The sequence below is a fragment of the Miniopterus schreibersii genome (genome assembly GCF_964146895.1).
Source record: "Miniopterus schreibersii genome assembly, chromosome: 3".
In the NCBI taxonomy this organism is placed as follows: Eukaryota; Metazoa; Chordata; class Mammalia; order Chiroptera; family Miniopteridae; genus Miniopterus; species Miniopterus schreibersii.
In genome coordinates, this window is record NC_138103.1 from 104735086 (window position 1) to 104748857 (window position 13772).

The window sequence follows — 13772 nt, forward strand, 5'->3', positions numbered from 1 at the left end:
TCTAGCTCACCACTTGTTTTTCAACTTTGTCTTTTGCCAAACGAAAAGCACAATTTGTGTGCACACTCGAGTTACCAGTATTTCCTTTGTGTCTTGAATGGCCGTCTCGCTTAGAAATACAAGTAGGTCTTGTACTAACCGAAGGTCCCGACAGGCCCGGGTTTGTGCCGCCGAGCCGAGCCGCGGCGCCGGCCTCCAGGCGGTGCAGCCTGACGCCCGCGCCAACCCAGGCCGGTGGCCTCCCCCGCAGGAGGGGGGTGATCGGCAGCGTCCACGCTCCCCTGCACGCGGGAGCGTCGTTAGCTGCCGAGGCGCCCGTCGGCCCCCGGGGGCTGCAACGGGAGCGGGCGCCGCGGTCTGAGACCGACGCGCAGCCCCGCCTCCGGGCAGCGCTCCGCCGTCCGCGCGACTACAAGCCCCACAATGCGCGCGGGCGGTCACGTGTCCGCACGAGCCCTCCGCGGCTGGGCGGGCGAGGCGCCGGCGGGTGGTTTTCGGGGTTTCCCGGCCCCACCCCCAGCAGAGCGGCTCTGCGTCTCCCGCGGGCTGCGGCCGGGGCGTCCAAGGGGCTTCCCCCCGCGGAGCTCGGCGCCCCCGTGACGCCCATACCGCCGGCGGGCGGCGGGCGGCGACGCTCAGGGTCCGCAGGTTGGCACGCCGCCGGCCGGAGCCCTCGCGATCCCTGCGGAGCGGGCCTGGCTCCCCCGGAACCGTCTCGCGGCCGCGGCACCGGCTCCCGCGCGCGAAGGGCGTGTGCACCGGAGCCGGGCCGCGGGACCCGCACCTCCCGCGCTCCGCCCGCGCAGGGCCGCGCACCGCGAGCACGTGACCGCGTCAGCCCGCGGGGAGCCGAGCGCCGGACCAGCGGGAGGCGCGCGCGCTGGTCTCGCCCGCGGGGAGCCCCACCGCTTAGGCCGCGGGCGCCCCGGGCGGGGCAGGGGCGGGAGGAGGGGCCGCTCGGGAGCCGGGGGAATCCCCCTCCGCCGAACGTTCCCGATTGTTCAGGGAGCGCACGTCAGCAGCAGGGGGTAATCCCCGGCTCAGCTGCTGCTGACGTCACCGCGCGGCGCCCCGCCCCCGCCTCCGGGGCCTCCTCGAAGCCCCGCCCCCGGCGCGGCCGCGCCCACGCCCCTCCCCCAGCCGCCCGACGTCGGGGGCGGGGCGTGCGCGGCCCGGGCGTGCGCGGCGGCGCGGCCAGAAGGTTCGGCGGCGGAGGCGCTCCTCCCGCGGCCCGCCCCGCCCGCCCCGCCCCGCCGGGCCCCGTTCGCCGCGCTTCCTCCACGCCCCGTCTCCCTCCTCCGGCCGCGCCCCGCCCGTCCCCGCCCTCCCCTCAGCCTCCAGTTCCTTCCTCGCCTCGCCACCTTCGCGCATCTCGCGAGACTTGGCCCAGAACCTTGCGGATCGGGTCGGCGCCATTTTGGGACGGAGACTGGTTGTGGGGGAGGGAGAAGCGGCAAAAGGGGATTATTCAAAGTACCGAGCGCCTCGTCCCGGACCGAGCGCGGGCACCCCTGGCCGGGGCACCCGCGGGTGGCAGCAGGTAACGCGGGGCTCGCTGCCGCGCCGGCGTCCGGGCTGCGTGTGGGCGTCGGGCCGGGGTCGGGCGGCGTTGGCGGCGCGCGGTGCCCGCGGACGGGGTGCGGGAGCCGGGCGCGGGGCCTCGCGGGGCTGCGTGGGCCCGGCGGCGGGGCGGCGGCCGAGGCCGGGCCTGGCGGGGCCGGGCCGGGCTTCTCCGGCGCTGCCGCCCCCTCGGCTCCGCGCGGGGGCCGGGCCTCCGCCGGGGTTTCGCCGCTGCCCGCGCCGCCCGCCCCGCCGTGGTCCGCGGGGGCCTCCTCGGCGGCCGCGTCGGGGGAGCCGCTTCCTGCCTTCGGGGCCGGCGCCGCACTCCGCCCGCGGGGCGGCTCGGAAGGGGTCGCCCGGGGTCCCGGTCTCGGCGCCGCGGCTCGCGGGGGGCGCTCCCGAGTGCGGGGACGGAGGCGGGCGCCCCACCTGCCCGCCTTCTCCCCGCGCCGGGGGTGGAGCATGCGGACGGGGTCCCCCGATTGTGAGCCCCTCTCGCGGTTGTAACGTCTGCGCGGAAAGTGAGGGGCTCCTTACATAACGCGCCCCCGCGCCCCGGCCCGCGCCCCGCCCGGTGCCGGGCCCCCCCGCCCTCGGGGCAGCCTCGGGCCAGCGCGTCCCGCGAAGGGCCCCGCGCCGCCGTCCGCGCCGCCGCGGGTTCAGTTCCAGCTCGCGGCCGCGCGGAGCGTGTAATTCAAGTTTGTTTTCTTTCTTACAACTTTACAGGTGATCGAATTACCCAGATTGAAGATCCTCTTCTAGGTTTTGCGTAAAAGGCCCCGGATATTTCAAGTGGCCATTTTGGAATTACAGTGTTTTTGGGTAATTTTGCCCCCAAGTTACATTAAAATTGGCGAGAATCATCTCAAGGGAATTGATAGCGAACAGCTCTGCAAAGCTGCTCAAACAGAAACCCGGGCGGTCGTCAGTATTTTGATTCAAACGGATTATATAACCGGTTAAAGTGTTTCAGCTGCTGTGTTTTTTTTGTTTTTTGTTTTGCCTCCCCCACCCTCCCCTGCGGTGTTTTCAGCCGAAACCGTGAGACGCGCTGGATTTGTGCGCCGGGTAGTTTCGGAAGTTTCCAGTTACTGTTTAAATATTGCTGAAGTTCCGTGGCAGTTTATTTTTACCCTTACTAAAACTTTTAGGAATTTTTGACCTCAGCCCTTTTCATGTCACAATGGGACAGCTTCCCTAAATGAAGACATTGAAAGAGTACAGTTTTTTTCCTGTTATCTTTTATTTACGTGGAAATTTAAGATGTTGCGGTTTCCCAGCAGCATGGTAGTGTTGAGATAGCTTTGTCTCTAAACGCTGACGCTTAGGAATGCTCTTCAGATGTGAAATTTTCTTTTTGTTTTTGCTTTTTGGCTCATAAATTGGATATTTCATCTCGAGTGGATAAGTACAACACTGACAAGTACATGGAATAATAAAGAAGACTTTAAAATCTTAAACCCAAGGAACTTGGCTAATTCTGGAGATAGCCATATGAAAACTTTAAAACTGAAGTATGGGTAGCTGACTTGAAGTAACTCTATGTCAAATAGTCATAGGTTAAGTATCTTCAAAGAACTTGGATTTTATTTCAGAGGATACAAAATAAAAAAACAAACTGGAAAACACAAGGATAACAGAGAAAAACCCAACACCTTCCTGTGCGGTCCTGTTGGAATTTGTAAGTACTATATGGTGAGCAAATCAAATGATCGTTTGTAAAATGTAAGGAGGGTCAAGCTTATCCTTTGTTATTCTTGGAAGCCTTTCAATTTCTCACAATAATATTGCTCTGGCTCCAGATTCCTGGACAGTCTGAAAACAACTGTTAAGTAAATTTAAATGCGGAGAGAGTTAAGATTTAAGAATATTTCAGATCACAAACAGTCCAAATTTTAAGTTCTTGTGCTCCTAAGGTAGAAAAGCCCATATGATCATTATTCACCTTAGGCTTTGTGGATTCATAGATTGGTAGGACAAACCCAACAAATTATTCATGTTTAAAACATTATAATATAGGGCTTGGGTTTTAATGTATTTCATAAAGTAGCTTGTTTTAAGGCTTAAGTGTTCTTAACAGTTTAATCTGTCATAGAAATTAAGTTTTTGAAACAACTTGTTTTATTTCACATTCCTTAAGATCTCAGTTCCAAAAAGTCAAGTCATTACTAGGAACAGAAGCTGAGAGAAACTGAGCAAGAGGCATTAAGAACTTTTGATATAAGTTAAAAAATGACTATACTTTTTTCTCCTAGGAAGGTTATGCTGGTTTAAGTTGATAAAGCTTTTTTTAAAAAGTTAGTGAATATTAATTGCCCTAATAGAAATTTGTTTTGAAAGTGAATTATCTTTTATTTTTTAAAATTTATTTATTTTATAGAGAGAGGAAGGGCAGGGGAGAGAGAGAAACATAGATTTGTTGTTCCACTTAGTCATGCATTCATTGGTTGATTTCTTGTGTGTGCCCTGACCCGGAATTCAACCCATAACCTTGGTGTATCAGAATGATGCTTTTACCGGCTAGGGCATGAATTATTTTTTAGTATTTATTTTACAGGATTGAATGGCATTTTTAGTTACCATTAGTTACTACATTTTTTTTCAGTGACTCTTAGGCATTCAAACGTTGGTTTTTAAATAACTCACTAAAATTTTTTTAAGCAAATACTGTAAGTGAACACATCAGTGTAGCTGAGATTAGAGTGTATTTCGCTTAATTATCTTTCTGAGATAAAAGACTAATTTTTGAGCACTTTTCCAAGATGGGCAATAACTTGTCAGTTGCTCATTTATTTTGAAACAACTTTTTTTGCTATACTGTTGAATCCTGCTAGCTTACTTAACAGGAGAAGAGGTAATAGGGTCCAAAAGAATGTAAGTATTTAGCTAGGCACGTGTAACATTTGTTTTCTGATCTGAAATTGAGATTAGAGTTCAGTAATACTCTCTGTTAAAATAGACTAGGTTATTTTGTGTTTTGTCTGTTAGACCTCTGTGTAGTAATTTTAATTGAGGTTCTACTTTGACTTTCAAAAATACCGATGAGAACATTCTCCCCTGCCCCTTGCTTTGGAGAGCCTGTGTTTTATGTATTCCTCAATTTAATGGCTATTCAAGTTACTTGTCTAAGAATATGCATTTTAAATGTGATTAAGAAGAATTGAAAATGAATGACCTTTATTCAGAGAAAAGAACCAGGCAACATTTAATTAGTTGTGATTATTTTCCTTTATATTGCTTCTGTTGTTGATGTTACCCCAAGCAGTAGTATCAAGTTAAAGAGATGATTCCAGAGAATCGGGGTTTTTTAACCATTAACTTTAATCCTTGAATAGAATATTTGCGAACTTGGCTTACAGCCATTGTTCAAGGACAGGTTTACTTGGCATTGAAATATATAGTATTAGTAGTAATTGGAACAGTGGCTGGGCTGCTGCTTATCCCCTTTAAGTACCCTTTTTCTCCTGTTTCCCCTTCTCCCAAGTTTTCCTTTTTTTTCCTCCTGTGCCTAAACTATAGGTCTAAAAATAACAGTCACAATGACTAACATTTATAAATGATGATTGTATCATGTGCTTTGCTGTGTCCATTACATGGTATGTCTTAATTCTTACCGTAGTCCATAAGAGAAGTACTGTGACAGTGGCATAGGTGAGAAAATTAAGATTTGGGAAGACTGAGACTGAGAAAAAGTTACCTTGGTTAGGACCAAGGATAGGTTGGCATCTTGACCAAATCTCCAAGCCGCATGCTCTTAATCACTATTCCAGACTTAACTGTTTTGTGACTTTCACTTTATTAAACTCACTTGTGCATTACCTTGATATTTTTGTTTTTCTTTTCATATACCGCTTCTCTTTGGTTAATTTTGATGACTATTTGGAGACAAGCTAAACGATAGAAGAGAAACAATTGCTGTTTTTGCTGTTTGTTAGTAGCTGTATGAGTGGTAACTTGGGTTAGCAAAACGTTAAAATGTGTTGTCAGATTATATTGCAATCGTAGGCACCCGTTGCCTCTCTGCACACGTATGGAGCTAAATGCATGTTAAGTTTGTTTTACTTTTTGTCTGATTTTGAATTGAGATTCCACAAGGATTTTTGTGCTTAAAGCTGCTGACACTTTAGAATTGAGGAAGGGAGGAGTAGGAAAATAAGAGTGATGGGAAGTAACAAGGAAGGAACAGGAGTGGACAGAAAGAAGATAAAATTTAGAGAGTTACAGGAGAAAGGAATAGGATGGGAATCTCTAGTCTCAGAGTAAAATTAGCCAGTGAGGATAGAAGCTAAACCCAGTCCAGATTATCTAATTGCTTTTGATGCAACACCTTTTCTGTTTAATTAAAAATATATATTTTATTGATTTCAGAGAGGGGGGGGGAGAGAGAGAGAGAGAGAGAGAGAGAGAGAGAGAGAGACATCAATGATGAGAGTCATTGATTGGCTGCCTCCTGCACGCCCCCTGTTGGGGATGAGCCCACAACCTGGGCATGTGCCCTGACTGGGAATCGAACCTCAGTCTCCTGGATCCTCCGTCCATGCCCAACTGCTGAGCCAAGCTGGCCGGGCTGCACATAGACTTTTAAAAAGTCTAAAAATGAAAAATTGTCAGGAATAGTTGCCTTTACACATGCATACTAGTAAAAGAAATTAGTTTGCTTTTCAGTGAACATAAATACATATCTTTTTAATGAGTTGAGTTTTAAAGAATATTTCACATTGTTTTAGTGGGTAAGAAATTTGGGAACAGTTTAGCTGAGTGGTTCTGGTTTCCTCCAGGTCTTTCATAAAATCTCAAGACATTGACCAGGGCTGCAGTCAGTGGAGGGCTTGATGGGCTAGAGGGTCTTCTTTCAAGTGGTCTCATTGGCTGGCAGGTTGATGCTTGCTGTTCGGAGGAGTGAGTTCCTTACCCTGTCTGGACTTCTCCATTCAGCTGCTTGAGTTTCTTTGCAGCATGGCAGCTGTGTCTCCCTGAGCAAGTGATCTGAGAAAAGAGAGGGGTGAGGTCCAGTGCCTTCTGGCCTATGTATTCTCAGAAGTCACGTTCTTTTCACTAGAAGCAATTCATTAAATCTTGGCTGCAGTCAGGGGGAGTGGAGTTAGACTCCATCTTCTGTCAAAAGAATTTGTGGACGTATTAAAAACCACAATAGGAGGTAATCCTTCACACCCTGCAGTTGTCAACATAATTAGCCAGTTTTCACCCCACAAATAGGAAGTTGAATTCTTGTTATAAGTTTAGAGAAGAAAGTGTGTTCTAAATTTAAATTAATTTAGAAGGTTTAAATCCTTCTACGTTTCTAGGCATCGAATGAGATGGAGGAACTTTCCCTCTGCCTTCACACTGATCTCGCAATCAGTGTATGAGGGGAAATAAACATAAAATTTACCATTTAAGCTACTTTTGAGCATACAGTTCAGTGGTGTCTAGTCTAGTACATTCACAGTGTTTTGCAGCCATCACCACCATCCATCTCCAGAATTGTACCCCATTAGCATTAACTCTCCATTTTTTCTCTCTCCCCAGCCCCCGACAGTCACTGTTCTACTTTGTATTTCTATGAATCTGACCATCATGCAAGTGGAGTTGTGCACTGTTTGTCCTTTAGTGACTGACTGGCTTGTTTTACTCAGCATCCTGTCCTTGAGGTTCATTCATGTTATAGCAGGCGTCACATTAAGATCTCCTTCCTTTTTAAAACAGGATGATTCATTGTATGTTAGGTACCACATTGAGTTTATCCATTCATCTTTTGGACACTTGGGCTGCTTCCAGTGTTGCTGTGGACGTGGGTCTTCAGATACCTGTTTGAATCCCTGCTTTTAATTCTTTTGGTTATATACCCAGATGTGAATTTGCCGCATCTTAGGGTAATTCTGTGTAATTCTTTGAGGAATCACCATATTGTTTTTCATAGTGGCTGCACCATTTCTTATATCAGTCCACAAAGGTTCCAATTTCTCCACATTCTTTCCAACATTTGCTGTTTTTTTGTTTTTTAAAAGATTGATTGGTTGATTTTTACAGAGAGAGCGAGAAAGGGGGAGAAGGGGGAGTGAGAGACAGACACTGATTTGTTGTTCCATTTGTTTTTATGTATTCATTTGTTGATTCTTATGTGTGCCCTGACCTGGGATTGAACCTGCAACCTTGGCTTATCTGGACGACACTGACCAACTGAGCTTCTGATTCAGGGGCTCTGTGTTTTTGATAATAGCCATCCTAATGGGTTTGAAGTGGTATCTTGTGGTTTTAGATGCGTTTCCCTAATGATCAGTGATGTCTTTTCATGTGCTTAGGCAATTTGTATACTTTCCTTGGAGAAATGTTTATTCAAGGCCTTTGGCCATTTTTAAAATCAGATTGTTTTTGTTGCTGAGTTACAGAGTTCTTTGTATTCTGGATATCAAGACCTATAATAATGAGTGGATCTTAATATCTAATCTATCAGTGCTTACTTTGTTTCAGGCAGTGTTTTAAGCATTTTAAGTATATTAACTAATTTAAGCTTCATACACACTTGAGTGTGGGAAGGTCCTGTTGTCCTCATGTCTCAGATGAGAAAATGAAGGCAGGAGATTTTAAGTTGCTTGCCACACAACCAGTAAGTGATATTTCTGGACGCATGCATTCTATATCCATATCTAGACTCCCAACCTTTATGGTTCATAGCTACAGATTTTAAGGCGGTGATAGGAGGAAAAAGTACAATAAATACTGTTCTGTTTCAGGAACTTAGAAAACGGTCTTAGCAACTAAATTTTATTTTCCTTATAATACAGTTGTGACTTTCTTCAAATACACCCATTCAGAAATATTTTTCTTTTGGATCACTTCATAACTAATGTTTATATAGTATTTCAGTTTAGAAAGTGTTTTCCCAAATACCATGTGAAATAAATGCTATTTCCATATAATGGTTTTAAGAAACTTAGTCTGAGATTATATATATTTGCTCAAGGTCCTCAGTAAGTGAGGGAGCCAGTCCTTGAATTGTTTTATCTGTATTCTTTCAGAGTTATTACTTCCCAGTGTTGTAAGTCTTGGAGCAGTGCTGTCCATTACAACTTTGTCAGATAATGGAAGTATTTTGTGTCTACACTGTTCACTGTGGTGATCCCTCCCTAGTATCAAGCATTCCAAATGTGGCTAGTGCAGATGAACTGAATTTTAAGTTTTATTTAATTTTAGTTTAAATGAACGTGGCTACTAGCTGCCATAATGGACAGCACAACTCTAGGTCAGTGGTATAGAATTTAATTTAACCATTCTAGTAGGTTTATAGTTTGAATTTGCATTGTTTTAATTTGTATTTCCCTAATAGTGATACTGAGCATCTATCTTTTCATGTGCTTTTTTGAGGTGTTTGTTCAGATCTTTTGCCCATTTAAAAAATTCAGTTGTCTTACTGAGTTGAAGCAATTCTTTATATACAGGTGGAGCAAAAGTAGGTTCATAGTTTTGAGTATGTGAAACAGAGTTTATTCTTGTATTACTATTTATTAGTTATTGTATTTTCCCTATGAACATCTGTAAACCTACTTTTGCCCCACCCTGCACTTTGGATACAAGTGTATCAGACAGATGTTTTGCAGATAATTTCTCCCACTCTGGTTTGTCTTCATTTTCTTAACTGGGTGTTGAAGAATAGACATTTTTAATTTTGAAGTAAAATTGGTTAATTTTTTGTTTCAAGGTTTGTGCTTTATTGTGTCCTAGAAAATCTTCTAACCCAAGATCACAGGATTTTCTCCTGCTTTCTTTTAGACATTTTGTAGTTTAGCTCACATTCATAAGTCTATAGTCCATTTTGAATGATTTTTTGCATGTGGTATGAGGAAAGTGTTGAGGTTCTTTTTTTTTTGAATGTAAGTGTCCAGTTGTCCCTGTTTCATTTGTTGAAAAGACGTTGTTTTCCATTGAATGACTTTGAAATACCTCTATTGACAATCAGTTGACCATGTCTGTGTGGAACTATTTGTGGACTCTTCATTGATACATATGTATCATGTCATTTCTAGAGAGCAGCAGTTGATAAGTAAAAGTTACAGCCTTTGACTTTTTCTTTCTGCTTTATTTTAAAGCCTGATGGACATCTTTAGTTTTATAAAACCTGTTATAGGAAATTTGGATTAAAAGGGGAAATAGTTTTTATGGGCATGTGAAGAAAAACCTGTTGCAGAGAATGCCATTTTGAATTGATAGAGCAATCTTGAGTGGCTTGAAATGTTACTATTGTCTAACTTATACTTGAGCATACTGGAAAGTAAATTACTGCATTTCTGTATTGGAATGAGAAAGTAGGGTCCACAGCTGTATCAGCTTGCTTACTGTGAAACATTGACTCAGCAGTGGATATAGGATTCTTACCTCTCGAGCTAGTCTCGTTAGTGATGGTCATCGCCTCAACAGGTGTTTAAGTGCCTCCAGTTGCTGCACTGTCATTGGTGCTGGGCTTTTAGTAGCAAACAAGGCAAAAATGTAAGAATCCTAAATTCCTGTAGTTTGTCTGCTCTGAAGTTTTTTGAATACAGAGTAAGTAGAGTCCTTGAATTCTGAATCCTGGAGCATGTTACAGAGGCCTTATTTACTAAAGCTCTAGAAGACTGAACTTGAAGCTGTTCCAGTGAGGAACATCAGGTGAATGATGAAGTCAGTGTTTCATGGAATACTAGCTATGTTGAAAACTACTTGAAAAGTGGGTTTGCATGATGGAGGATGTCTTAAGAACTTAACTAGTGCAAGCTTAGTTGCCTTAGTTTTTTCCTATAGCTCAACTGGTAGTTTCAGGTATTTCACGTGAATTACTCTCTGGCCTCTCCATTAATGAGTTTCTTTTATAGAAGCTCAAGTGGAGAAACGTGAGTGAAAGTGTTTTCACCGTAGTCCTTTAAATTATCCTTCAAGGACTGAATTTGATGAGAGTACGAGAGTCAAGTTGGCTAGATTAATGGAAGGTCAGTTGTGACTGCAGTGGTAGCTCAGACCACTTGTTTTTTTTACCTGCCTCGGAGATTGAGATTTGTACTTTGTGTAGTTGGAGGTAGCTGTAAGACTAACTCCGAACTTAGGAAATTTCTTTAGTATACGTGACCTTAAAGCTAATATTTTGCAAGATAAGAAAGATCTCCACCTAATGCACCCTGGGTTATTTATAGTATGTGTATGTGTGTATAGTGTTTAAGAACTTGATTTGCCACTGATTAGTACTGTGACCTTAGGAACTTTAAAATTGCACTTCATATATGTACACACACACACACACACACACACACACACACACACACACCCCCCCCACCCCCCCCATCTGTTTTTCTTGTTTTGAAGAAAAGATAGTAGATCAATCTCCGGGGGATGCAGTGAGGCCTGAATGAGAGAACACTTACAAAGCCCTAAGCAAATTGCCTGGGAAAGTGTGTGTGTGCTTGCCCACATGCATTCAGTGTATCTTTTTAGTTATTGTCTTTATAACCATTTATGTCTGTTGTTAAGGTACTTGAATTTCCAAATCTTCCATTTCATGTCAAGGATCCTGTCTGTCTCAGCACTCTTTGTGAACTGACTTGTTTATAGGGTTCATTTAGGCTCATTTTATAATTCACCTCTTGAAACTTGTTTGCTGCTCTTGGGATGCTGCTCTTTAACCTAATGTGGCTCCAGAAAAAGGTGGATTATGTTGAGTTTGAGGATTCAGGTAATGATCAAGTTGAGTCAGACTAAAGAGGATTTAAAATTATTTTTAATACACCCAGTGCAAATTACAAAAAGTACAAGGGTTTATAGAGAAAAGTCACCCACTCACACCTATTCCCCAGCAGCAGTTCTAATGTCAAGAAACCAGTTTTTATGTGTATTTTCTAGAGAGATCTTCTATATGTAACGTGTTAATTATTCTTCTCGACTGAAGTAGTAGCATTAGGTTCACTCTGCTATAGAACCTTTTTATGTAAGGAATGCCTTGGAAGGTTATTCCATATTAACACATGCAAAGCTATCCCATTCATTTTATTGGTTGCATAAGTAGTTTGTTTAACCAGACATCTTGCTGTACAATTTTTATTTTGAACTCGAATGAACAATGGTAGTGATTGTCCTTGTAAATGTGGAGTACTTTTCTTCAGGGGGAATTTCTGAGTATAATTTTGAGTGCTCTGCCAAACTGCTTTCCAAAGAGGAATACCAGCTTACGTTTCCAGCACTAATGTGGGGTATCAGACTTTTTTATTAGGCATTTTTCCCTTTTTAAAAAAATTTTTTTTTAATGAGAATGAAAAATTTTTATATACTAAGTATTTTTGTGTGAATTGTTTATATTCTGTAGATTTGTAGGAACATTTTATGTGCTATATGTGATGAGTATCCTCCCCACCCCCCAGTATGTTGCATCCTTTGACCTTGGTTGTGTTTTGTCATGTAGAATCCTTTTTGTGTTGGTGCATATACTTAAATCTATAAATATGTTTTTACCGCCTTTTTTTGTGTGTTGTACTTAGAAAGACCTTCCTTCCCCTTTCTGAGATCATTAAAATGTTCCCTTTTGTTTTCCCCCTCTAGTGACTTTTTTCTCCTCTAAGTCTTTGTTTTATCCATTTGATGATGATTTTGAATAAGCTCTGAGGTAGGGAGAGTTGTCCCAAACTTTTCTCACATCCTAAGTTCCCATATGTATTTGGATGTACGAACTTTCCGTTCTCTTTATTCGTGTATTAATGCTGTGGTGTCTTAATCATTGTAGCTTTTAAAGTGGAATTATAGCCCAGCCGGGCGTAGCTCAGCGGTTGAGCATCGACCTAGCATCCAGGCTATCAGGGTTCGATTCCTGGTCAGGGCACATGCGGGCTAGCCGATCAATGACTCTCTCATCATTGATGTTTCTATCTCTCCCTCTCCTTTCCTCTCTCTGAAATCAATAAAGATTTATTTAAAAAAAAATAAAAATAAAAAAATAAAATGGAATTATATTAAAAGGGTGTTAAAAAGCCATTTAATCTGTGGAATTAGGACACTATTCTTAATGTTTAATTTACACTTTCCTAATTTTATTAAAGTATATTTTTATTGATTTCAGAGAGAGGAAGGGAGAGAGATAAAAACATCAGTGATGAGAGAGAGTCATTGATGGGCTGCCTCCTCCATGTCCCTGACTGGGGATCGAGCCCAAAACCTGGACATGTGCCCTGACCGGGAATCGAACTGTGTTCTCCTGGATGCCAGGTGGATGCTCAACTGCTGAGCCATGCCTGGCTGGGCACGATTTCCTAATTTTAGAAGGTTGATTTCCCTTTGACATGCAAATTATCAAGCCCACTATTTTGTTGTAAATAGTTAGGAAAGCTATATGTAAAAAAAAAATTTCTGTGCCATAATTTAGATGAAAAGACCAGAGTAAGACATAATTTAAATTTGAAACACATGAGAAATTAGCTATGATACCTTGGGCACAACCTATTCCAGCTAAAGTTGTTTTTTAAATTTGAAAATGAACCTTTTCCTATTAGGAGGATTAATTTAGATATGTAAAGCGTCAACGGCGTGTGCACATAGGTGCTCAGGAGGATTCTCTTTCCCTTCTGTGTAATGTTTACTTTTGTCAGTTTTGCATCTCTTAACTTTTTCAATCCTCAAAGTCAAGATTTCTACTGTTCTTTTCTAATATATCTACTGATCATTACTATTATTGCACGTTTTAAAATCTAATTGCTACTTCTGGTACCAGGAAGAATGAGCTATCTCCCTCCTTCCCTTTCCCCCTCCCTCTTGTTTGTTCATTCCACAATAGAATGTATTCTTGTGGAGACTGTTTGGAGTAGCTGCTCTATAAATGTTTATTGATAATTATGTCATTCAGAAAACAAATGTATTAGAAATGTTTATGGGAAGATTAATTCCATTTAATGGAATAGTGTATATATATGTATATGTAAAATGTTGAAGTTTTTGATAAGTAACTTGTGGCAAAGTTGGTTAAGATTTTTTTCATATATATATTTTAATTTTAAAAAATTGATTTTGGAGAGAGAGGAAGGGAGGGGGTAGAGAGAAACATCGATAAAAGAGAAGCATTGATCAGCTACCTCCTGCACACTTCCTCCTGAGGATCAAGCTTGAATGTGAGGCATGTGCCCTGACTGGGAATCGAGCCAGTGACCTCTTGGTTCATGGATCGACGCTCAACCACTGAGCCACATTGGCTGGGCATGTAGTGGTGA

The 13772-nt window shown here is 43.6% G+C and overlaps 1 protein-coding gene across 5 annotated transcripts in view; it reads left to right on the plus strand.

Moving 5' to 3' along the window:
• Positions 1–1169: 1169 nt before the first annotated feature.
• Positions 1170–13772, plus strand: part of GPBP1 (GC-rich promoter binding protein 1) — a 47313-nt gene continuing 34710 nt past the window's right edge. For 2 of the 5 annotated variants that reach the window (XM_081133586.1, XM_081133588.1), the window contains exons 1-2: positions 1387–1540; positions 2287–3255. The gene's annotated coding sequence lies outside the window, so the exon portion shown is untranslated. Of the gene's footprint in view, positions 1541–2286; positions 3256–13772 lie in introns of all 5 variants that reach the window. The other 3 variants (XM_081133587.1, XM_081133585.1, XM_081133589.1) reach the window with 3 other exon arrangements.